This window comes from Ranitomeya imitator, chromosome 6 (assembly GCF_032444005.1).
Source record: "Ranitomeya imitator isolate aRanImi1 chromosome 6, aRanImi1.pri, whole genome shotgun sequence".
In the NCBI taxonomy this organism is placed as follows: Eukaryota; Metazoa; Chordata; class Amphibia; order Anura; family Dendrobatidae; genus Ranitomeya; species Ranitomeya imitator.
The window spans coordinates 273,448,869-273,476,689 of NC_091287.1; the positions used below are offsets into that span (position 1 = coordinate 273,448,869).

The following is a 27,821-nucleotide window of genomic DNA, read 5'->3' on the forward strand; positions in this document are numbered from 1 at the left end:
AATTGTCAGGTGGAAGAAGTACAATTCTATCAAGGGTAATGAGTAAAGGAAGCATCTGTAAATTCATGACATCAATAATGAAATGTAGCTCCCCAACTCTAGCAAAGGTCATGTGGCCCCACATAATAACACTTCCACCACCATGTAGACATCATGCACTTTCTTTGTACTCTTAACCCTTGAAATCATCAAATCCAAAAACATTAAACTTGGTTTATTCACTCCAGAGTATAAAGTGGCAATAGTGTTCATATTTTTCATCATGGGATTTTGCAAATTCTAGGTAGGATTGTTCATACATGGGCTTTAGGAAAGGCTTCCTTCATGGACAACGCCTATGCATGACATTCCTCTGCAGTGTGTGCCACATTGTGCCATGGGAAATACTCAAGCCACTTTTGCTTTTTACTTCTTTTCCTACTGCAGTGAACTTGCATGTCGATTTTCTCCAATTCTTCTCATCAGTAGATGTTTGTGTTTAGCTGTTAATTTCCATGGTTGGCCTTTACATTTCTATGAGATGACTGCAGTTACATCTTTTTATATTGTTTGTATCTTTTACTACAGTATTCTAATTCATAATTAGAGCTTTGCTGATTTTTTGTGACCTTCACCTTTGTGTAAAGATTTTTTTTCTTTCTTGTGACATTTCTCTTCCATGTTATGCTATTGCTGACAGTATGAAATGGGAAATGCTTTTCTTTGTTGAGCTACTTCCTTTTACAGTCAACTAAATGCTGGACACCTGATTAATGAATATTTAGACATACATGTGATTGAATTCTTGTTCATTTTAATTTAGCAGTCTAAAATTTAGCTTTACTCCTAGAACTTTCATTGGGGTGTACACAGTTTTCAACATTGTCTTGAATGAATTTGTTAAAAAAAATAATGTTATGCTCAAAAAATTACATACCCTGGCAGACTTTTTGCTTTCTTACCCTTTTTTCAGAGAATGTGAAAGATAACACCAAAACTTTTTCTACACTCATGGTTAGTGGTTTGGTAAAGCCTTTTATTGTCAAACTACTGTGGTTTCTCTTTTTAAATTATAATAACAACCCAAGACATCCAAATGACCCTGACCAAAAGTTTACATATCCCATTTATTAATACCGTGTTTTGCCCCTTCTAACATCAATGACAGCTTAAAGTCTTTTGTGGTAGCTGTGGATGAGCTTCTTTATTTTCTCAGATGATAAGGCTGCCCACTCTTGGCAAAAAGCCTCCAGTTCCTTTAACCCCTTTCTGACCTCGGACAGGATAGTACGTCTGAGGTCAGAACCCCCGCATTGATGCAGGCTCTGGCGGTAAGCCCACATCAAAGCCAGGACATGACAGCTGTTTTGAACAGCTTACATGTGCCCACAGTAGCGGCGGGTGGAATCGTGATCCACACGCCGCTAATAACTAGTTAAATGCCGCTGTCAAACGCTAACAGCGGCAATTAACTAGCGCTTCTGGCCATCGGGAGGAAAATGAGCACATCCCTGACCCCCGTCACGTGATCAGGGGACAGCAAAGCATCGGCATAACAACCAGAGGTCTATTGAAGACCTCTATGGTTGTTGATGCCAGATTGCTGTGAGCGTCAAACACAGCAATCATTCAGTTAATCTATGCATCGCTCCTATGTAGCATAGCCGATCTAGTTGTGCCAGCTTCTAGCCTCCCATGGAGGATATTGAAGCATGGTAAAAGTTAAAACAGTTTTAAAAAATATGAAAAAATAAAAAATATAAAAGATTAAATCACCCCCTTGTTGCCCCATTCAAAATAAAACAACAACAAAAAATCAAATATACACATATTTGGTAGCGCCACGTTCAGAATTGCTTAATCTATCAATAACAAAATTAACCTGATTGCTAATCGGCGTAGCGACAAAAAAATTTGGTAGCCACGACATTGCATTAAAATGCAATAACAGACGATCAAAAGAATGTATCTGCACCAAAATAGTATCATTAAAAATGTCAGCTTGGCACGCAAAAAATAAGCCCTCACCCAACCCCAGATCACGAAAAAATGGAGATGCTACGGGTATCGAAAAATTGTGCAATTTTTTTATAGCAAAGTTTGGAATTGTTTTCACCACTTAGATAAAAAATAACCTAGACATGTTTGGAGTCTATGAACTCATAATGACCTGGAGAATCATAATGGCAGGTCAGTTTTAGCATTTAGTGAACCTAGCAAAAAAGTCAAACAAAAAACAAGTGTGGGATTGCATTTTTTTTTAAATTTCACCGCACTTGGAATTTATTTCCTGTTTTCTAGTACATGACATGCAAAAACCAATGATGTCATTCAAAAGTACAACTTGTCCCACAAAAAATAAGCCCTCAAATGGGCATATTTATGGAAAACTAAAAAGTTATGGCTCTGGGAAGGAGGGGACCGAAAAACAAAAATGAAAAACCGAAAAAAGCTGAGGTCATAAACGGGTTAAATTCTTTGGCTGTCTAGCATGAACTGCGTGCTTGAAATCTCCCCAGAGTGGCTCAATGATGTTGAGGTCAGAAGATTAAGATGGCCACTCCAGGACCTTCACTTTGTTCTGTTGTAGCCAATAACAGGTCAACTTTGCCTTATGTTTTGGATCGTTATCATGTTGGAATTTCCAAGTACATTCCATGCGCAGCTTCCTGGCTGATGAGTGCAAATTTGCCAACAGTATTTGCTGATAAAGTGCTGCTTTAATCTTTCCTTCAACTTTGACCAAGTTTCCTGGGCCTTAGCAGCTCACACATCCCCAAAAACATCAGCGATCCACCTCAGTGCTTTATAGTAGCAATGGTGTTCCTTTCATCATAGGCCTTATTGACCTCTCTCCAAATATAATGTTTATGGTCGTGGCCAAAAAATTCAATTTTGGTACAGATGTTTTGAGGCTTTTCTCTGTTCTGTTTTGAGTATTCTAGACAAGATACTTTGTGGCATTTCTACAGAAATGGCTTTCTTCTGGCAACTTTACCATACAGCCCATTTTTCTTCAAGTGGCTCCTTTTTCTGCATTTTGAAAAAGCCACATCACTAGTTTTCAGAGTCATGTATTTCATTTTGATGTTATTTGTGGGTTTTTCTTTGCATCCTGAACAATTTTCCCCTTCAATTGTTTTTGTTGGTCTACCTGATCATGGTTTTGTTTTTACATAGCCTCTGATTTTCCATTTGATAATCACAGTTTGAATGCTACTGACTGGCATTATCAATTTCATGGATATCTTTTTGTATCCCTTTCCTGTTTTATACAGTTCAACTAACTTTTCCCATAGCTCTGTTGACAATTCTTTTGCTTTCCCAATGACTCACAATCCAGAAATGTCAGTCGCTGGATGAAAGATGTAAGAGTCTGTCTGGATCCCAGAAACTCACTCAGCTTTTATGCACACACACTGATGATAAGCAAACAGGTAACAGGAGAGGATGTTACCTTTAGTAGTCATTCAAACCCATTTGTGTCAACTTCTGTGAATGTTATTAGACCAAAATCACTTTTTGTCACTGTTGCCTGCACTGCACATAACGTACGTATTGTTTTCTACTACAGTTGAGCAAATTCGTTCGGGTTCCCTGTTATTTGGCAAGCTATAGCGCTTGCCAAATAAGCTGTAGAGGGAACCCGGCTTCCTGGATCACACTGGCTGATCAACTGATTGGCACTGCAGCTGCATGTGTTGCGGCTGTGTCATATTCACAGCACATGCATGGAGAGCCTGTTTGTTTTTTTCTATATTTGCGGTCCTTGATCTACTACTATCTTTCATCACATTTTGTCTATTTTATATCTGAGTGCGGGCACTTTTCTTCAATAGTGTCACCATTTACCATGTCTGTTCAATAAAGGTGTTTTATTTTCATCAACCTATGCTCCAGATTTTCTTTTTGAACATATGTTCATTATTTTCTCCTTTTGGCTCTTCTGGTTCATTCCGGATGATCAGCCAATTTTTTTCCGACCAAATACATATATGACTATTCTATCACAGTATCTATTATTATTTGCTCATTTGCGATATATACTGTATGTATATTGTTTCATTCAATATGTACTTTTTCTTGAAGCCAGGAGAGGACTAGAAGCATTGACAAAAAAGCACTCTAGGAGTCAAGGATGACCGACTGTGCCTAGATTAAGATTTGCTAAATTGCACAGATTCTGAAGAGAAATATATGTAGAAAAGTCATTTAATGCAATTCTTTGTTATTCTTTTAAATCTTTAACCCCTTCCCGACCTTTGACGCATACGCTGCGTCATGAAAGTCGGTGCCATTCCGACCCATGACGCAGCATATGCGTCATGGAAAGATCGCGTCCCTGCAGATCAGGTGAAAGGGTTAACTCCCATTTCACCCGATCTGCAGGGACAGGGGGAGTGGTAGTTTAGCCCAGGGGGGGTGGCTTCACAACCTCGTGGCTACGATCGCTCTGATTGGCTGTTGAAAGTGAAACTGCCAATCAGAGCGATTTGTAATATTTCACCTAAAAAAATGGTGAAATATTACAATCCAGCCATGGCCGATGCTGCAATATCATCGGCCATGGCTGGACACACTAATGTGCCCCCACTCCACTCCTCCGATCGCCCCCCCAGCCCCCCGATCTGTGGTCCGCTCCCCTCGGTCCTGTGCTCCGCTCCCCCGTCCTCCTGCCCGCTCCCCCCGTGCTCCAATCACACCCCCCGTGCTCCAATCAAACCCCCTCGCACTCCGATCCCCCCCCGCACAGCGATCCCCCCCCGCACAGCGATTCCCCCCCCGTGCTACGATCCACCCGCCCGCACAGCGATCCCCCACTCCGTGCTCCAATCCACCCCCCCGTGTTCCGATCCACCCCCCGTGCTCCGACGCCCCCCCGTGCCCTGATCTCCCCCCTTATACTTACCTGGCCTCCCGGGGACCGTCCGTCTTCTTTCCTGGGCGCCGCCATCTTCCAAAATGGCGGGCGCATGTGCAGTGCGCCCGCCGAATCTGCCGGCCGGCAGATTCGTTCCAGAGTGAATTTTGATCACTGAGATAGGTTATATCTCAGTGATCAAAATAAAAAAAAAAAGTAAATGACCCCCCCCCCTTTGTCACCCCCATAGGTAGGGACAATAAAAAAAATAATTTTTTTTTTCCACTAAGGTTGGGGTAAGAACTAGGGTTAGGGTTAGGGTTAGGGTTAGGGGTAGGGTTAGGGGTAGGGTTAGGGGTAGGGGTAGGGTTAGGGTTAGGGGTAGGGTTAGGGGTAGGGTTAGGGTTAGGGTTAGGGCTAGGGTTAGGGTTTCGGTATGTGCACACGTATTTTGGTCCTCTGCGGATTTTTCCGCAGAGGATTTGATAAATCCGCAGTGCTAAACCGCTGCGGATTTATGGCGGATTTACCATGTTTTTTCTGCGCATTTCAATGCGGTTTTACAACAGCAATTTTCTATTTGAGCAGTTGTAAAACCGCTGCGGAATCCGCAGAAAGAAGTGACATGCTGCGGAATGTAAACCACTGCGTTTCCGTGCAGTTTTTCTGCAGCATGTGTACAGCGATTTTTGTTTTCCATAGGTTTACATTGAACTGTAAACTCATGGGAAACTGCTGCGGATCCGCAGCGTTTTCCGCAGCGTGTGCACATACCTTTAGAATTAGGCTATGTGCACACGGTGCGGATTGGCCGCTGCGGATCCGCAGCAGAGTTCCATCAGGTTTACAGTACCATGTAAACATATGGAAAGCCAAATCTGCTGTGCCCATGGTGCGGAAAATACCGCGCGGGAACGCTGCGTTGTATTTTCCGCAGCATGTCAATTCTTTGTGCGGATTCCGCAGCGTTTTACACCTGTTCCTCAATAGGAATCCGCAGGTGAAATCCGGACAAAAAACACTGGAAATCCGCGGTAAATCCGCAGGTAAAACGCAGTGCCTTTTACCCGCGGATTTTTCAAAAATGGTGCGGAAATATCTCACACGAATCCGCAACGTGGGCACATAGCCTTAGGGCTAGGGTTGGGTTGGAATTAGGGTTGTGGTTAGGGTTAGGGGTGTGTTGGGGTTACGGGTGTGTTGGGGTTGTGATTAGGGTTACGGCTACAGTTGGGATAAGGGTTAGGGGTGTGTTGGAGTTAGAATTGAGGGGTTTCCACTGTTTAGGCACATCAGGGGGTCTCCAAACGCAACATGGCGCCACCATTGATTCCAGCCAATCTTGTATTCAAAAAGTCAAATGGTGCTCCCTCACTTCCGAGCCCCGACGTGCACCCAAAGAGTGGTTTACCCCCACATATGGGGTATCAGCATACTCAGGACAAACTGCGCAACAATTACTGGGGTCCAATTTCTCCTGTTACCCTTGTGAAAATAAAGAAATGCTTGCTAAAACATCATTTTTGAGGAAAGAAAAATGATTTTTTATTTTCACGGCTCTGCGTTGTAAACGTCTGTGAAGCACTTGGGGGTTCAAAGTGCTCACCACATATCTAGATAAGTTCCTTGGGGGGTCTAGTTTCTAAAATGGGGTCACTTGTGGGGGGTTTCTACTCTTTAGGCACACCAGGGGCTCTGCAAATGCAATGTGACGCCCGCAGATCATTCCATCAAAGTCTGCATTTCAAAAGTCACTACTTCCCTTCTGAGCCCCGACGTGTGCCCAAACAGTGGTTTACCCCCACACATGGGGTATCAGCGTACTCAGGAGAAACTGGACAACAACTTTTGGGGTCCAATTTCTCCTGTAACCCTTGGGAAAATAAAAAATTCTGGGCTAAATAATTATTTTTGAGGAAAGAAAACGTATTTATTATTTTCACGGCTCTGCATTATAAACTTCTATGAAGCACTTGGGGGTTCAAAGTGCTCACCACACATCTAGATAAGTTCCTTTCGGGGTCTAGTTTCCAAAATGGGGTCACTTGTGGGGGGTTTCTACTGTTTAGGCATATCAGGGGCTCTGCAAACGCAACGTGACGCCCGCAGAGCATTCCATCAAAGTCTGCATTTCAAAACGTCACTACTTCAATTCCGAGCCCCGGCATGTGCCCAAACAGTAGTTTACCCCCACATATGGGGTACCACCGTACTCAGGAGAAACTGGACAACAAATATTGGGGTCAAATTTCTCCTGTTACCCTTGGGAAAATTAAAAAATTCTGGGCTAAATAATTATTTTTGAGGAAAGAAAACGTATTTATTATTTTCACGGCTCTGCATTATAAACTTCTGTGAAGCACTTGGGGGTTCAAAGTGCTCACCACACATCTAGATAAGTTCCTTTCGGGGTCTAGTTTCCAAAATGGGGTCACTTGTGGGGGGTTTCTACTGTTAAGCCACATCAGGGGCTCTGCAAACGCAACATGACGCCCACAGAGCATTCCATCAAAGTCTGCATTTCAAAACGTCACTACTTCACTTCCGAGCCTCGGCATGTGCCCAAACAGTGGTTTACCCCCACATATGGGGTATCAGCGTACTCAGGAGAAACTGGACAACAACTTTTGGGGTCAAATTTCTCCTGTTACCCTTTGTAAAATAAAAAATTGCAGGCTAAAAGATCATTTTTGAGAAAATAATTTTTTTTTTTTATTTTCATGGCTCTGCGTTATAAACTTCTGTGAAGCACTTGGGGGTTCAAAGTCCTCACCACACATCTAGATTAGTTCCTTTGGGGGTCTAGTTTCCAAAATGGGGTCATTTCTGTGGGATCTCCAATGTTTAGGCACACAGGGGCTCTCCAAACGTGACATGGTGTCCGCTAATGATTGGAGCTAATTTTCCATTTAAAAAGCCAAATGGCGTGCCATCCCTTCCGAGCCCTGCCGTGCGCCCAAACAGTGGTTTACCCCCACATATGGGGTATCAGCGTACTCAGGATAAACTGGACAACAATATTTGGGGTCCAATTTCTCCTATTATCCTTGGCAAAATAGGAAATTCCAGGCTAAAAAATAATTTTTGAGGAAAGAAAAAATATTTTTTATTTTCATGGCTCTGCGTTATAAACTTCTGTGAAGCACCTGGGGGTTTAAAGTGCTCAATATGCATCTAGATAAGTTCCTTGGGGGGTCTAGTTTCCAAAATGGGGTCACTTTTGGGGTAGCTCCAATGTTTAGGCACACAGGGGCTCTCCAAACGCGACATGGTGTCTGCTAACAATTGGAGCTAATTTTCCATTCAAAAAGTCAAATGGCGCGCCTTCCCTTCCGAGCCCTGCCGTGTGCCCAAACAGTGGTTTACCCCCACATATGAGGTATCGGCGTACTCGGGAGAAATTGCCCAACAAATTGTATGATCCATTTTATCCTACTGCCCATGTGAAAATGAAAAAATTGAGGCGAAAAAAATTTTTTGTGAAAAAAAAGTACTTTTTCATTTTTACAGATCAATTTGTGAAGCACCTGAGGGTTTAAAGTGCTCACTAGGCATCTAAATAAGTTCCTTGGGGGGTCTAGTTTCCAAAATGGGGTCACTTGTGGGGGAGTGCCAATGTTTAGGCACACAGGACCTCTCCAAACGCGACATGGTGTCCGCTAACGATGGAAATAATTTTTCATTCGAAAAGTCAAATGGCGCTCCTTCCCTTCCGAGCCTTACCATGTGCCCAAACAGTGGTTTACCCCCAAATATGAGGTATCGGCGTACTCAGGAGAAATTGCCCAACACATTTTAGAATCCATTTTATCCTGATGCCCATGTGAAAATGAAAAAAATTGAGGCTAAAAGAATTTTTTTGTGAAAAAAAAGTACTTTTTCATTTTTACGGATCAATTTGTAAAGCACCTGGGGGTTCAAAGTGCTCACTATGCATCTAGATAAGTTCCTTGGGGCGTCTAGTTTCCAAAATGGGGTCACTTGTGGGGGAGCTCCAATTTTTAGGCACACGGGGGCTCTCCAAACGTGACATGGTGTCCGCTAAAGAGTGGAGCCAATTTTTGATTCAAAAAGTCAAATGGCGCTCCTTCCCTTCCAAGCCCTGCCGTGCGCCCAAACAGTGGTTTACCCCCACATATGAGGTATCAGCGTACTCAGGACAAATTGGACAACAACTTTCGTGGTTCAGTTTCTCTTTTTACCATTGGGAAAATAAAAAAATTGTTGCTAAAATATAATTTTTGTGACTAAAAAGTTAAATGTTCATTTTTTCCTTCCATGTTGCTTCTGCTGCTGTGAAGCACCTGAAGGGTTAATAAACTTCTTGAATGTGGTTTTGAGTACCTTGAGGGGTGCAGTTTTTAGAATGGTGTCACTTTTGGGTATTTTCAGCCATATAGACCCCTCAAACTGACTTCAAATGTGAGGTGGTCCCTAAAAAAAATGGTTTTGTAAATTTCGTTGGAAAAATGAGAAATCGCTGGTCAAATTTTAACCCTTATAACTTCCTAACAAAAAAAAATTTTGTTTCCAAAATTGTACTGATGTAAAGTAAACATGTGGGAAATGTTATTTATTAACTACTTTGTGTCACATATCTCTCTGGTTTAACAGAATAAAAATTCAAAATGTGAAAATTGCAAAATTTTCAAAATTTTCGCCAAATTTCCGTTTTTATCACAAATAAATGCAGAATTTATTGACCTAAATTTACCACTAACATGAAGTCCAATATGTCACGAAAAAACAATCTCAGAACCGCTAGGATCCGTTGAAGCGTTCCTGAGTTATTACCTCATAAAGGGACACTGGTCAGAATTGCAAAAAACGACAAGGTCTTTAAGGTCAAAATAGGCTGGGTCATGAAGGGGTTAAAGAGTCCACACATAATATACATTAAATGCTAAAATTAAAGTAAAAAAAATAATATTCACCTCACCACTAATCTATTCCATTATCTCAAGAACAGGTTGTATGGTCCTCCTTGCCTCTTCTTTTTTCCCCTACATTACCTCTTGGTCTCTTCACTCCAGGTCCTGGTTTCTCACTTGACAGTGCTTTACACATGTTTACACACCTTGACAGTTACTAGAGCTACGTGCATCGCAATGCCATATTGTCACGGTGTGCACCATGATGGAATGAAATCAGAGGCCTAGTAAAGTTGGAGGGGAGGTCATAAAATGAAGAGGGCGAAGAGGATGTGTGCTACAGGTTAAGGCAGAATTATCACTGAAAAATATGGCCAGCGTGCCAGTATGGCGGGGAAAGTGAGTGGTGAGGTGAGTATTGCTTATATTTTATCCATTCTATTCTTGACTTCTGTAAAACAGCAGCTGCAGCTAGCCCTTATTTTGCAAAATGTGCGTGCAGCGAATAGCACAAAAGTTGTATCCTGACAAACAAATATTTTTATTGTAAAATTTTTGGCGAATTTAGCCCCGCTCCACTAAATTCACATATATCTGGAGTCAAGTTTAAAATTTTTCTTTTAAATGTTGAAATTTTTCCACAGAAGAACCCTAAAAATAGCCTCTCAAAGTTTCTTCAAGCATCTACTGTATTTACTGTGAAATGTTATGTTGCAAATCTAACACGGGTGTGTGAACAAACTCTGTTATTAACTTCATTAAGAGGGATCATAGAAAATATTACGATAAAGACAAAAATCACGTTTGTCATTAGGCTCTGTTTACATCACATTTTGGCCTTTGATGACTAATGTTTATGATGGGACTATTTTTCACACCATTTCTCCAACAGAAGGCTTTGCATGCATAATGTGGCACACTTAACAATAGACTTAAATTATGGTATATTTATGTCCAACACCATATTTTACCTTTGCAGCATGACTCCTTATAGGAAAGTGTCGTAGGTTATGATATCCTATGCAGTGAGTTTAGCTCTTATTCAAATTAATAGGCGCTATTCTGTGTTTCATGGAAGAAGCTGCTGCATATTTAATGGCGCTCTGGTGTTCAGCTCTGTTCCGTGTTTACATCCGTCCACCAAGTGATAATAACAGTTGACTGAGGGGGGTAGCAAATTGGACACCTGCTGATCGGGTATTAATGACCTATTATAGAGATGGATCATTAACCCCGTTATGTATAAATGAAATGGTGAAATGTAATAATATCATACATAATAGAAGCATTATCCTGGATATGTAATGTACATTATTACTATGACTATATATATAGAATATTTTGTAAAGAATTGTTTACATTGCCAGACACGTTATTATTTTTTAGATTCTTCGTTCTTAGTAAAAGCATTGTTTTTGTTTTCATTGTTCGTGTTATAGAAATGCTATAGAACAGATGAGACAAAATAATCACTGAGGAAAAACACATCTATTTTTAAGTCTTTTATAATGTAAAATATGTATTTGATTTTTATAATACCAGTTCATGCATGCCTCTAGGAAGAAGCTTAATGAGGTGATTTAAATCTAACCAGTGACATTTAGAACTGATTAGTAAAATTCTATCAGTTACATTTTCAGCAAGTTCAGAAAAAATAGAGTTCAGAATATAAAACAAAACATTATATTTATTTTAACCCCTTTAATGACTTAACTATTAATGACAGAAAAGGGAAATATTCAGATTCGGGAAAATTGGCACAAATACTTTCTAATATCCGTGTATTTGTACCGAATAAATGGGAAAACCGAATATTTTTCTGTTGGACCCAACAAACAGGTCTGGGGGCATGAGAAAAAAGCGAAAATGGATGAATAATGAATCCAATGCAAGTAAATGGGAAAGCCGAATATTTTTCTCTTGGACCCAACAAACAGGTCTGGGGGCATGAGAAAAAAGCTAAAATGGATAGAAAGTGCTAAAAATAAATGGGAACAGCATGGAGAAGATGCCTGCATGACTTTCTGAATCACACTGCATGATAAATTAAAAGCTGGCAATTGATCTGCCGCATACAGCAAAATCACAGCAGGAGCCGACAGGATAGAAGAGACAGATTACATACAGTATATACACATAGAATAGATAGGTATATACAGTAGATGTTAGTGACACATATACACATATATATGTATATGCTGTATATTGCATAGATAGTTTGTTAGAAGAAAAGGTGGCAATTCAGCAACCGTGTACTATAAAATCACAGTAGGAGCTGACAGCATAGAATAGATGGACTGCATACAGTATATACACATAGAATATATATATATATATATATATATATATATGTCAGTGACATATACAATAATTGCAGTGTGTGTACATGTATTTAATTATTAAAAGATTGTTTTTCTGAAAAAAAATGCTGTGGGCTCCAGCATAATTTTCTTAACTAGCAGAGGAAAAGACCATGGGGTGCAATGTTTATGGCCGGGGAAGGGGTTAATACCCATGGAGCTTCCCAGGCTATTAATATCAGCTCACAATTGAATACTTTGCCTTTTACATGCTAGTTAAATGGGGAACCAAAAAAATGATGTAGGTTCCCTCTATAATTAATAACCAGCAAAGGCTAAGGTTACATTCACACTTTCATACCGGGGCTTTGCGGACGGCTTCGTACTTCCTCCCTGAAGCTCCACTCAGTTAGGTACTTCTTCCATTTAGTTCCGCCTACATCTGAATGCATCCTGCAAACCTATTTTTAACATTGGGTAAACAGGACATGCAGATGTATACAGATGTTTGCGGATGCATCCCACGCGGTCGGCGGGCGCGTCAAAACGATACATCCACATACATTCGCATATATCTGCATGTCCCACATCCACAAAGCCCTGGTACGCAAGTGTGAAAGTAGGCTAAGTAAATAGCTGTGGACTGGCATAAATAGCCTAGGTAGGGGCCATAGATACTTGCCCCCCTAGTTAAAAACAACAGCACTCAGCTGCCCGAGAAAAGGCATATCTGTAAGTTGTGCCCATTCTGGCACTTAGCCTCACTCTCCCCATTTGCCCTGTAGTGGTGGCAAGTGTAGTGATAATTGAGGGGGGTTGATGTCACCTTTGTGTTGTCAGGTGACATCAAGCCCAGAGGTTGGTAATGGAGAGGCATCAATATTGTATAAAAGCACAGACACCTAGAAAAAAGTCCTTTAACACTCAAAGTCCCAGAAATTTCAAGCTCCCCCTGAAGTCCTGAAAGAGGGTCAAAAGACCCTTAGTCCAAACTGACAACTCTGATGGCTCCAATTAGCATCCTTTCATTTGTAAATGTGGCCATTGCCTGAGGAATCTGCAGGGGGTCATTGTGTTCATCCACCTCAACAAAGGTCTTGTAAGAGAGTATAAACAAAAGAATGTAAGCTGCTCCTGAGTGTGTCTGCCCACCCCCCAGCCCCCACCTTAGCAAATTTGCATGCAGCCTTTTGTGCTGTGGGGAATAAATAGGTGACTGCTTCACCTATTTTGTTCACAAGAAACAAAATGCAGAGAAGGCACAGCATTCAACAGGCATTGGAACTGATCCTGAGCAACACCAACCCTTCTGACTCAGATGGAGAAGACATAGTCCTTCAACTGGATTCGGACTCTGAGCTGTCTTCAGGTTAGATTTTTCAAATTACCTATTTTTATTTCCTGGCTATCTTTTTGCTAGGTTCACATTTGAGAGAATTTCAATTCCCTGCAAATCTATCAGGAAACCTAGAAATTTTCTCAGCCTCCGCATGTTCCCCGCATGCGGGAGTGTTGGGAATGCGGTCCCTAGCGACTCGCTGTGTTTACTGGTTACCAGCTACACAGCGGGCTATGGGGAGTGCGATTCGCACCCCCGCATCCCCCCTCCCCAGGGAACGCATCTTGAGGAGTTCTCTGTGCGGGGGGGATGCGGGGGTGAACTGTAACCATGCACAATTTCTTTACATCATTGTCACTTGCCCAACGACTGCTTTGCTGGAAAACCACTATCCTCAGCACAGTCAACAAGAGTCGCCGGGAAATTCCTCAATCTGCTAGACAGATGGACTGCACTGAATTCACTACTCAGATATTTTCAACCACTGGTGCCACACTGACAGTGCATGCACCCAAACGAAAGAAAGCCGTCTACATTCTCAGCAGCATGCACAGCGTGGTTGAGACTGAGGATACCAACAAAAGGAAGCCAAACATGGTCACACAATAAAACCACAAAAAGTGCGGTGTGGATGTAATGGACCAAATGGTGCGGGAATACAGCGTGCATGCAGGAACACGGAGATGGCCAGTCGCCATGTTCTATAACAAAATTGACATGGCAGCGCTGAATGCTCATGTTCTTTATCAGGCATTCACTGGGGTGCAGGAGAGACGGGTGGACTTCCTGGTTGAGCTTGCAACAGAGTTAGGTGGCTCTCATGTGATTGAAAAGAAGGCACGCAAGGAGAAACTCCTTGGGCAACAACCTTCCACACCCAGCTCTGGCAAAAGGGCAAAGTGTCAGGTCAACCATTGATGCACGAACAATTGTGCAACTGAGAGATGTGTTGACTGCTACAAATACATGTGTGGCAAATGTACCAGGGACATGCCCAGGCAGTGCCAGGTATGTTCCGACAGTGCAGACAGACTGCTGAGTGAGTGCTGAAATGCTAGTCACACAAGAAGGACATGCCACTCACACACACACACACACGCAGCCCCCACTGCAGCCTATTGTAAATATATGTGGAATTGTTTTATTCCTTGTATTTTTTTTATTATTTTTATAACAAAAATAAAAAGCATGGAAACAAATAACAGTTGTTCTTTTGTATATTTTTCACACTGAAATTTCAGTCCTCTTTTTGTGCAATTTTTTTTCGCTAGTGTGCTTGAGGCCTTAGACACAAATGTTTCTGGTCATTACTCACAGCTGTACATTGGTCTAAAATTTCTAATTCTCTATTTAAAATATATAAAAATTGATTCATTGTTTCAGTGCTTTTTTGCTCAAATAAAACTAAACTAAATACAATATGTATAGTCTTTATATTATCAAATACAATAAACTGAATATAGCTAACTAGAAACTGAATGGCTAAACTCAATGGAAAACAACAACCTCATGTGGTGCGATAGTAATAGCCTTAAATACAGAACAAAAGACCGTGATTAGAGGATGTTAGCTAAAATCCTTCAGATCACTGGACCCGTCTCTGGGTTCCAAAAGTAGAAATGTTAAATGACCCCTCTCTGGGACTTCTAGTGTTAAGGCCCCTTCACATTAAGCGACGCTGCAGCGATACCGACAACGATCCGGATCGCTGCAGCATCGCTGTTTGGTCACTGGAGAGCTGTCACACAGACCACTCTCCAGCGACCAACGATGCTGGTAACCAGGGTAAACATCGGGTAACTAAGCGCAGGGCCGCGCTTAGTAACCCGATGTTTACCCTGGTTACCATTCTAAAAGTAAAAAAAAACAAACAGTACATACTTACCTACAGCCGTCTGTCCTCCAGCGCTGTGCTCTGCACTCCTCCTGTACTGTCTGTGAGCGTCGGTCAGCCGGAAAGCAGAGCGGTGACGTCACCGCTCTGCTTTCCGGCCGCTGTGCTCACACAGACAGTACAGGAGGAGTGCAGAGCACAGCGCTGGAGGACAGACGGCTGTAGGTAAGTATGTACTGTTTGTTTTTTTTTACTTTTAGGATGGTAACCAGGGTAAACATCGGGTTACTAAGTGCGGCCCTGCGCTTAGTTACCCGATGTTTACCCTGGTTACCAGTGAGACATCGCTGGATCGGTGTCACACACGCCGATCCAGCGATGTCTCCAGGGAGTCCAGCGACGAAATAAAGTTCTGGACTTTATTCAGCGACCAACGATCTCCCAGCAGGGGCCTGATCGTTGGTCGCTGTCACACATAACGATTTTATTAACGATATCGTTGCTACGTCACAAAAAGCAACGATATCGTTAACAATATCGTTATGTGTGAAGGTACCTTTAATTGAAAAAATGACAGAGACTCCTTGAATAAATCTTAATTAAACCATACTTACAACATCACCCATTCCACCAATGCCATTGTCTTCTGCAAAAGAGTTAAAATAAAAAACAATATTCCTCACCTTTCTGCAGATAAGATGATAATCCATTTGTCCAGCGATGGGTATAGCGCTGCTACATTTAGATGGCAGACTGCATGGTTGCATAATGCAACCATACAGGCTGCCATCCAGCAGAGATACTGAACATCTTCTGCTATCGGTACCCAGTGTCTCGCAGTAAGCTTGTACAGTTCCTGACAGAAGTTATGTCGCTTATCCATGTTATGTAAATAAAAGCTTATAACCTGAAGTTAAATTCATCCATTGGTTGTATAAATTATTCTTTTGAAAGCTGAAACCCTCTGAAATGTGGTTTAGGTTAAGAAAATAAATTGGCATCAATACAGAAATATTGATCAGTTAATGAACACAGAATGGTCAGATTTTGACAAGACAAAAGTTTTGTCGTCTGGGCATATAATGCACCAATCCTAGTTTACATCCTCACCTGTGCTCAGTAAATGATCGGTTAATTAGTGTGTGTGTAAAAAAAGAAACCCAGCACCCCAGACCTTCACTTGAACTGCAACTTAAGCTCTGACAACATGCCAAAAATCCACCCTGTGACCAAAGCCTGGATTATCAAGAGGCCAAAGACCAGATCCACTGCAGAGGTGGCTGGCACCTATAATTTGTCTCAGAGTCAAGTACAAAGATGTAAAAAAAGATTTCAAGAGATTGGAGATGTGTTTGACAAGCCCATGTCCGGCAGACCCCGCAAGACAACTGCTCAGGAGGAACGTTTGTTGGTTAGAAAATCCAAAGCAAACCCCTCTTCCACTGCAGCAGAGCTCCAACAGGCCTGGTCACCTCAAGTCCCTGTGTCAACTAGAACAGTTTGTAGGATTCTGTCTCGAAATGGCCTCCTGTTATGACCTGGTGGTTAGGAGCACCCGGCACGACCTGAGAGTTAAACTAACTCAAGACAAGCTCTGGGATGTGGGAGCTCTGCTGACCACAACCCCTAATCCTATAACACACACTAGAAATAGCCGTGGAGCGTTCCTGACTCTCCCTAGACGCCTCTTCACAGCCTAAGAGCTAGCTAATCCTAGAGATAGAAAATAAAGCCTACCTTGCCTCAGAGAAATTCCCCAAAGGTAAAGGAAGCCCCCCACATATATTGACTGTGAGTAAAGATGAAGTCACAAACATAGAAATGAAACAGATTTCAGCAAAGGGAGGCCAGACTTACTAAACAGACAGAGGATAGGAAAGGTATCTTTGCTGTCAGCACAAAAAACTACAAAAGACCACGCAGAGTGTGCAAAAAGACCTCCGCACCGACTAACGGTGCGGAGATGCCACTCTGCATCCCAGAGCTTCCAGCTAGCAAGACAAAATCATGATATCCAGCTGGACAATGAAACAATGAACAAATAATAACTAGCAGGAACTTAGCTTCTGCTGGAATAGACAGGTCACCAGAAAGATCCAAGAGCGAACTGAAGCAATGCAGGAACATTGACAGCTGGCATGGAGTAACGATCTGAGTGGAGTTAAATAGAGCAGCCAACCACAGGATAAACCACGTCACCTGTGTAAGGAACCTCAGAAGCAGCAGCTCCACTCACAGCCACCAGAGGGAGTCCACAGACAGAACTCGCCGAAGTACCATTCACGACCACAGGAGGGAGCTCGACAACAGAATTCACAACAGTACCTCCCCTTGAGGAGGGGTCACCGAACCCTCACCAGAGCCCCCAGGCCGATCAGGATGAGCCAAATGAAAGGCACGAACTAGATCGGCAGCATGAACATCAGAGGCAAAAACCCAGGAATTATCTTCCTGACCATAACCCTTCCACTTGACCAGGTACTGGAGTTTCCGTCTCGAAACACGAGAATCCAAAATCTTCTCCACCACATACTCCAACTCCCCCTCGACCAACACCGGGGCAGGAGGATCAACGGAGGGAACCATAGGCGCCACGTATCTCTGCAACAACGACCTATGGAACACATTATGGATGGCAAAAAAAGCTGGAAGGTCCAAACGAAATGACACAGGATTAAGAACTTCAGAAATCTTATATGGCCCAATGAAACGAGGCTTAAACTTAGGAGAGGAAGCCTTTATAGGAACATGACGAAATGACAACCAAACCAAATCCCCAACACGAAGTCGGGGACCAACTCAGCGCCGGCGGTTAGCGAAACGTTGAGCCTTCTCCTGGGACAATGTCAAATTGTCCACCACATGAGTCCAAATTTGCTGCAACCTGTCCACCACAGTATCCACACCAGGACAGTCCGAAGGCTCAACCTGCCCTGAAGAGAAACGAGGATGGAAACCAGAATTACAAAAAAAAGGAGAAACCAAAGTAGCCGAGCTGGCCCAATTATTAAGGGCGAACTCATCCAAAGGCATGAAGGACACCCAATCATCCTGATCAGCAGAAACAAAGCATCTCAGATATGTTTCCAAAGTCTGATTAGTTTGTTCGGTTTGGCCATTAGTCTGAGGATGGAAAGCTGAAGAAAAAGACAAATCAATGCCCATCTTAGCACAAAAGGACCGCCAAAACCTCGAAACAAACTGGGAACCTCTGTCCGAGACGATGTTCTCCGGAATGCCATGCAAACGAACCACACGCTGGAAAAACAATGGCACCAAATCAGAGGAGGAAGGCAATTTAGACAAGGGTACCAAATGGACCATCTAAGAGAAGCGATCACAAACCACCCAAATGACAGACATCCTTTGAGAAACAGGGAGATCAGAAATAAAATCCATGGAAATATGCGTACAGGGCCTCTTTGGGACCGGCAAGGGCAAAAGCAACCCACTGGCACGAGAACAGCAGAGCTTAGCCCGAGCACAAGTCCCACAGGACTGTACAAAAGAACGCACATCCCGTGACAAAGAAGGCCACCAAAAGGATCTAGCCACCAAATCTCTGGTACCAAAGATTCCAGGATGACCAGCCAACACCGAACAATGAACCTCAGAGATAACTCTACTAGTCCATCTATCAGGAACAAACAGTTTCTCCGTTGGACAACGGTCAGGTCTATCAGCCTGAAACTTCTGCAGCACACGCCGCAAATCAGGGGAGATGGCAGACAAAATTACCCCCTCTTTAAGAATACCCACCGGCTCCGGAACACCCGGAGAGTCAGGCTCAAAACTCCTTGACAGGGCATCAGCCTTCACATTCTTAGATCCCGGAAGGTATGAAACCACAAAATCAAAACGGGAGAAAAAGAGCGACCATCGAGCCTATCTAGGATTCAACCGTTTGGCAGACTCGAGATAAGTCAAATTCTTGTGATCCGTCAAGACCACCACGCGATGTTTAGCTCCTTCAAGCCAATGTCGCCACTCCTCGAATGCCCACTTCATGGCCAACAGCTCTCGATTGCCAACATCATAATTGCGCTCAGCAGGCGAGAATTTTATAGAAAAGAAGGCACATGGTTTCATCACCGAAACATCAGAACTTCTTTGCGACAAAACAGCCCCTGCTCCAATCTCAGAAGCATCAACCTCGACCTGAAATGGGAGCTAAACATCTGGCTGGCACAACACAGGGGCAGAAGAAAAACGACGCTTCAACTCCTGAAAAGCCTCTACAGCCGCAGAGAACCAATTGACCACATCAGCACCTTTCTTGGTCAAATCAGTCAACGGTTTAGCAATACTAGAAAAATTAGCGATGAAGCGACGGTAAAAATTAGCAAAGCCCAGGAATTTCTGCAGGCTCTTCACAGATGTCGGCTGAGTCCAATCATAAATGGCCTGAACTTTAACAGGGTCCATCTCGATAGTAGAAGGGGAAAAAATGAAACCCAAAAATGAAACCTTCTGAACTCCAAAGAGACACTTTGACCCCTTCACAAACAAGGAATTCGCACGAAGGACCTGGAACACCATTCTGACCTGCTTCACATGAGACTCCCAATCATCCGAAAAGACCAAAATGTCATCCAAATATACAATCATGAATCTATCCAGGTACTCTCGGAAGATGTCATGCATAAAGGACTGAAACACAGATGGAGCATTAGAAAGCCCGAATGGCATAACCAGGTACTCAAAATGGCCCTCGGGCGTATTAAATGCTGTTTTCCATTCATCGCCCTGTTTAATTCACACAAGATTATATGCCCCTCGAAGATCTATCTTGGTGAACCAACTAGCCCCCTTAATCCGAGCAAACAAATCAGACAGCAGCGGCAAAGGATACTGAAATTTGACTGTGATCTTATTAAGAAGGCGGTAATCAATACAAGGTCTCAAAGAGCCATTCTTCTTGGCCACAAAAAAGAACCCTGCTCCCAATGGTGACGACGACGGGCGAACATGACCCTTCTCCAAGGATTCCTTTATATAACTCCGCATAGCGGCGTGCTCTGGCACGGATAAATTAAACAGTCGGCCCTTAGGAAACTTACTACCAGGAATCAAATTAATAGCACAATCACAATCCCTTTGAGGAGGTAGGGCACTGGATTTGGGTTCTTCAAATACATCCCGGTAATCTGATAAAAACTCAGGGACTTCAGAAGGAGTGGAAGGCGAAATTGACAACAATGGAACATCACCATGTACCCCCTGACAACCCCAGCCGGACACAGACATAGATTTTCAATCCAACACTGGATTATGGACCTGTAGCCATGGCAACCCCAAAACGACCACATCATGCAGATTATGCAACACCAAAAAGCGAATATCCTCCTGATGTGCAGGAGCCATGCACATGGTCAATTGAGTCTAGTACTGAGGCTTATTCTTGGCCAAAGACGTAGCATCAATTCCTCTCAATGGAATAGGATACTGCAAGGGCTCCAAGAAAAAAACACAGCGCCTGGCAAACTCCATGTCCATCAAATTCAGGGCAGCGCCTGAATCCACAAATGCCATAACAGAATAGGACGACAGAGAGCAAATCAGAGTAACGGACAAAAGAAATTTAGACTGTACCGTACCAATGGTGGCAGACCTAGCGAACCGCTTAGTGCGCTTAGGACAATCGGAGATAGCATGAGTGGATTCACCACAGTAAAAACACAGCCCATTCCGACGTCTGTGTTCTTGCCGTTCAGCTCTGGTCAAAGTCCTATCACACTGCATAGGCTCAGGCCTATGCTCAGAGAATACCGCCAAATGGTTCACAGCTTTGCGCTCACGCAAGTGCCGATCCATCTGAATGGCCAAGGACATAGACTCATTCAGACCAGCAGGCGTGGGAAATCCCACCATGACATCCTTAAGGGCTTCAGAAAGACCCTTTCTCAAAATTGCCGCCAGGGCACAGTCATTCCACTGAGTAAGCACAGACCACTTTCTAAACTTCTGACAGTACACCTCCGCTTCATCCTGACCCTGACACACAGCCAGCAAGATTTTCTCTGCCTGATCCACTGAATTTGGTTCATCATAAAGCAATCCAAGCGCCAGAAAAAACGCATCTACATCACGCAATGCAGGATCTCCTGGCACAAGGGAAAATGCCCAGTCTTGAGGGTCACCACGCAACAAAGAAATAATGATTTTTACTTGTTGGACGGGGTCACCAGAGGAGCGGGGTTTCAAAGCTAGAAACAGTTTACAATTATTTTTGAAATTCAAGAACTTAGATCTATCCCCAGAAAATAAATCAGGAATAGGAATTCTAGGCTCTAACATTCTGATTCTGAACCACAAAATCTTGAATGTTTTGTACCCTTGCAGTGAGATGATCCACACAAGAGGGCAGACCTTGAATGTCCAAATCTACACCTGTGTCCTGAACCACCCAAAGGTCTAGGGGAAAAGAAAGACAAAACACAGTGCAAAGAAAAAAAATGGTCTCAGAAGTTCTCTTATCCCTCTATTGAGATGCATTAATACTTTGGGCCAGCTGTACTGTTATGACCTGGTGGTTAGGAGCACCCGGCACGACCTGATAGTTAAACTAACACAAGACAAGCTCTGGGATGTGGGAGCTCTGCTGACCGCAACCCCTAATCCTATAACACACACTAGAAATAGCCGTGGAGCGTTCCTGACTCTCCCTAGATGCCTCTTCACAGCCTAAGAGCTAGCTAATCCTAGAGATAGAAAATAAAGCCTACCTTGCCTCAGAGAAATTCCCCAAAGGTAAAGGAAGCCCCCCACATATATTGACTGTGAGTAAAGATGAAGTCACAAACATAGAAATGAAACAGATTTCAGCAAAGGGAGGCCAGACTTACTAAACAGACAGAGGATAGGAAAGGTATCTTTGCGGTCAGCACAAAAAACTACAAAAGACCACGCAGAGTGTGCAAAAAGACCTCCGCACCGACTAACGGTGCGGAGATGCCACTCTGCATCCCAGAGCTTCCAGCTAGCAAGACAAAATCATGATATCCAGCTGGACAAGGAAACAATGAACAAATAATAACTAGCAGGAACTTAGCTTCTGCTGGAATAGACAGGTCACCAGAAAGATCCAAGAGCGAACTGAAGCAATGCAGGAACATTGACAGCTGGCATGGAGTAACGATCTGAGTGGAGTTAAATAGAGCAGCCAACCACAGGATAAACCACGTCACCTGTGTAAGGAACCTCAGAAGCAGCAGCTCCACTCACAGCCACCAGAGGGAGTCCACAGACAGAACTCGCCGAAGTACCATTCACGACCACAGGAGGGAGCTCGACAACAGAATTCACAACAGCCTCCATGGTCGAATCAGTGCCCATAAGCCAGCACTAAACAAAAGGCAAATAAAAAATTGTGTGGCATTTGCAAAGTCCCACTGCCTGCTAAAAAGATGGATGCTGGAAAAGTGGCAGAAGGTGGATTTCTCTGATGAATCTTCAGTACAATTACACCACAGCCGCAGCACATACTGCAGGAGACCTACTGGAGCCCGTATGGATCCAAAATACACCCAGAAAACAGTTGCATTTGGTGGTGGAAAGATCATGGTCTGGGGTTACATTCAGTATAGGGGTGTGCAAAACATTTGCAAGGTGAAAGGCAATATTAATAGCCTAAAATATCAAGAAGTATTAGCTACCTCTTATATTCCAAATCATAAAAGGGGTGAAATTCTGCAGCAGGATGGTGCTCCATCTCATACATCCATCTCTACAACAAAGTTCCTCCAGGCAAAAAAGATCACGGTGCTCAAGGACTGGCCAGCTCAGTCACCAGACTTGAACATCATGTTTGGGGTAGGATGAAAGAGGAAGCTTGGAATACAAAACTAAAGAATCTAGATGAACTCTGAAAGGCATTTAAGACTGCATTCTCTGCTATTCCTGATGACTTCATTACTAAATTGTATGAATCATTGTTGAACCGCATGGATGCAGTCCTTCAAGCTCATGGAAGTCACACAATATATTAAATATGACTCTAATAGCACCACAACTTCATTCACCAATGTTATGTAACATATATTTGTATTGAAAGTTAATTATTTGTTTGAATATCACATTACTTTCTGTGGGCGACAAAACTCTTGTCTTGTCAAAATCTGAGCCTTCTGTGTCCATTAACTGATCAATATTTCTGCATTGATGCCAATTTATTTTCTTAACATATTCCACATTTCAGAGAGTTTCAGCTTTCAAAAGAATAATTTATACAACCAATGGATGAACTTTACATCAGTTTATAAGCTTTTATTTACATAACATGGATAAGCGACATAACTTCTGTCAGGGAGTGTATGACCTGTCTGACGTCACCGCGAGCATGAGAAATTTCTCACACTCCCTGTGCCATCAGAAAGGTCATAGGAATTCACCGCCTGTGAACTCACTTCATCTATCTGAAGTATATTTTTTTAAAATTATTGAATTAAATAATTAAAAGAGATGATATGGAGACTCCTTTATTCTTGATAACCAGACTTGCTGAAGGAGTTACAGGTCCCCGCTGTGAATTTTGTCTGGCTGGTGATCAAAAATACAAGGGAACCCACACTGCTTTTTTTCAATTATTTATTTACAGCACAGGAGCTGGCTGGTGAATACTCCAATCAGCGGCTCCTGATCTGATTGTTATTAGTGGCAACAGGCACCTGATGGGAGCTGTAGTTCCATGAGCTAACACCAGTGGCTGGGGGTGAACTTTATACCTCCGATCATAGCTGCATGTTCACGCTGTCTTTTGACAACATGGGAACCGCGCCTCTCTGATCGGCGGAGATTATTTTACCACCAATCAGAAGTGGTGTTTGCCATGCTGTCATACACATGACAGTGCAACAAACACCCGGTGTTCGGGCAACCAATCACAGTAATGCCACACCAAGCATGGTGCCGGCATGACTGTGATTGGCAAGAAAGCCCAGCATGTTCATTGGCTGCAAATAAAGCACCAAACATGCTTGTCACTCGAATATACAGAGGCGAAAAGTAAATTATTTGCCAAGTAACAAATAGCCCAAATATTGTACTATTCATGTGAGTAATAAATAGTGCTCAATTTATTCTCTCATTATTACATTTAATGCTATGGAAGATGACATATCTGTACATCCCGGTAATTGAATGGGTACAGAAACTTTGCTCTTGTGATCATTAGGGGTGCCTAATAGAGAAAGTAATATTCAATCTTATAGCTCAATAGCCAAAATCAAATGCCATTTACTCTATCAGTTTCATTGGTAACAGTAACTGGTGATGGTCAGACAGAAAGAGGTTGCATCCTATGTCACCCATATGCGTGAGCTAATGAATTGCTTGTCATTTTCTTCCTGAGTGTTACAACAGCACAGGTGACCCTGCACAAATCTCTCTCCCTGCAGGGATGACACTATGTTCAGTTACTCATCTGCGCTCCCTCTATGTCTGCTTCCTCTCAGTAGACTGCATGCAAGTCGCCTGGGAGTGTGCTTAGGGTGTGAGCATGTGAGCGGGCTCCCTGCCTCTTAAAGGTCCAGCCTGTGCACTTTTGAAATCATCCTCAGCCAATAGCTGGGTGATGTCTATAATTTATAGCATCCTCCCCTATTGGTAGGTGCCTTATCAACTTAAGTATTCCGTCTGTTTTCTGATAACAAGCTGTAAGGTCCCAGTACCTGTACCTTTTCTGAACCTGACCCTGTCCATGCTGCCTGCCTAGTCAGAACCTAAGCATGTCTGTCCTGCCTGCCCGCAATCCTGCCTATCCTGTCTGAACTGGTTCCTGACTTCCCTGCTCTATCCTGTTCTTTAGCCTGTCCTACCTGTCCCCCAACAGTCTAGTCTGAAGCTACACCTGTTATCCTGTACCTGAGGCCATTCCATGGTCCTGAACTCATTTGGTCTTTTTCTGATCCAGCACATGCTCTGTCTACTAGCCACTTGTCTTCCTATGATCAAGTTCCTTGCTGGTCCTGGTTCCCTGCCCCTTTGGGGTTCATTTGCCATGACTCCTTGGCCTGGAGGTGCAGCTGGCATCCATGTGGTCTCAAGTCTAACCACATCATCAGGGGATCTAGTGAAGAACCAGTTGTTTGCTTAGTCAAGCCCCTCCAGGCTCTCCCCGGACAGTGACATATTGGTTCCACAATCCAGGGCATAAAACTGAGTATGCTAAAGCGTTACATCGGTAATCCCGAATTGCACTGTGAAGTCTCCTACTGGGTTTAAAAGGAAAATGTCAATAGCTTCAATGCTCTCAATCAGCATGTATAGCATGCATTCTTAGTATCTCTTGTTATATGAAAAATAGCCCCCTTTTGTGGTGTACATCACTGAAAGAGGGTCTGATTGGTTCAGACACTCGTTGAGCTTGTAATTGCCGATCTCAATAAAACATCACTATCTTCAATGCTTCTTCTCATTACATAATGGTTATTGACTACTAAGTAGCCTAAAGCATAGAATGCAGAAGTGGTAAGAAAACTCTTCTGTCTTCTCCTCAGTTTCACAGACTGTTTCTGACAGAGACCACTCCTGTTACTGTTACTGATAGTTTGAAGGAGAAGGAGCATTTTTTCAACATTACCAATAGAAGTCACTGAAGACTTGTGTGATACACACAAACTGCCATAGGTAGGTAATGGATGAATGTTAAAGAGTTAAGAAAATACCTCTGACCAGTGCTCAACTTAAAGTATGAAAAGGTTAATAATATTTTATGAGATTTTTTTAACTCCAATTCTGTATGTAGTTTATAACCATAATAAAGTTTTCAGGGCTTTTGTAATGTAATATAAGGGTGTACCAGTACCCGTTTAGCACCTCTCTTTACACTTTTACTGCACCAACTTTGTGAACCAAATGATCAAAATGATTATCTGGCATTTCACAGATAAAGATATATGAAAACATGCAGATTTTAATGCTTAAAGGGAACCTGTCACCTACTTTTTCGTATATATAAGCTAGAGTTGAGCGACTTTTAATTTTTTAGGATCAAGTCGGGTTTCGCGAAACCCGACTTTGTCAAGAGGCGGGTCTGGTGAAATCGGCCGATTAGTTCGAAAAGTCGGGGGCCGACCGAAACACGAAACCCAATGCAAGTCAATGGGGAATCAAAGTCGGCAGTGAGTGGAGGACAGGAAAACACCTACAGTGCCCATTTTAATGCCAAGAGCATCAATTCTTATTTCTTAAGCTTGTCAATCTTAATTTACTTTATAATAATAGTTAGGCATTGAAAACATGGGGTCATTTGGCTAAAGTTGTGGGGGGGTAGGGCTGGCTCAAGATTTTTGTGGGCCCAGGAAATGCGGAATACGTCACGGCGGTGGAACAGGGAGAGGTAAGTATTTCAACTTTGCAAGTGCTGTGATCCTGAGCAAGCAGGGGAGGCCCACTCGTTGGCACTTGGCACTGGCACAGGGCCCCTCATAGTACGGCGGTGAGTTTGATGGCGGGTTGCGCCTCCCAATGCCAGAGACACTTTTGCGTACTATGAGGGACCCTGTGCCAGTGACGTTGCCAACGAGTATGCCCCCACACCTGATAAAGGAACCTGCACTTTCATATGCACCTTCCTCTTTGTCCCCGTGTAAGGTGGTATAGTATGCGGGAAGGGGATCCTGACTTTCAGCAGGGTCAGATTCAGGCTGTGTAGAGTGCAAGGGGAATGTAGTGGTCAATGTACCAGTAGACTCATCTAGCAGTGGCTGGGCAATGGGCAGTATGAGGAGGAAACACAGATATAGGCCCAAATAATAAAGTAGGCTAAATTCAGTTCAAAATTGGTAACAGGACTAAACAGGCGGCATAGCTTAGTTCAGTGGAGGACAACTGTAATGAGTGGCGCAGACACAGTTAGTAGGCCCAAAATAAAAAAAGTAGGCTAAATGCAGTTCAAAATTGGTAACAGGACCAAACAGGGGGCCTAGCTTTGTTCAGTGGAGGACAACTGTAATGAGTGGCGCAGACACAGTTAGTAGGCCCAAATACAAAAGTAGGCTAAATGCAGTTCAAAATTGGTAACAGGACTAAACAGGCGGCGTAGCTTTGTTCAGTTGAGGACAACTGTAATGAGTGTTGCAGGCACAGTTAGTAGGCCCAACTAAAAAAGTAGGCTAAATGCAGTTCAAAATTGGTAACAGGACTAAACAGGCGGCATAGCTTTGTTCAGTGGAGGACAACTGTAACGAGTGGCGCAGACACAGTTAGTAGGCCCAAAATAAAAAAGTAGGCTAAATGCAGTTCAAAATTGGTAACAGGACTAAACAGGTGGCATAGCTTTGTTCAGTGGAGGACAACTGTATTGAGTGGCGCAGACACAGTTTGTAGGCCCACAATAAAAAAGTAGGCTAAATGCAGTTGAAAATTGGTAACAGGACTAAACAGGCAGCATTGCTTTGTTCAGTGGAGGACAACTGTAATGAGTGGTGCAGACACAGTTTGTAGGCCCACAATAAAAAAGTAGGCTAAATGCAGTTAAAAGTTGGCAACAGGACTAAACAGGTGGCATAGCTTTCATTGGATGACAACTGTAATGAGTGGTGCAGACACAGTTAGCAGGCCCAAATGCAAAAGTAGGCTAAATGCAGTTCAAAATTGGTAACAGGACTAAACAGGCGGCATAGCTTTGTTCAGTGGA

General features: G+C 43.1%; 1 protein-coding gene across 2 annotated transcripts in view; it reads right to left on the reverse strand.

Annotated features, from left to right (window-relative positions):
- LOC138642453 (cadherin-10-like) overlaps window positions 1-27,821 on the reverse strand; it is a 1,145,040-nt gene that overhangs the window by 294,209 nt on the left and 823,010 nt on the right. The window lies entirely within an intron of this gene.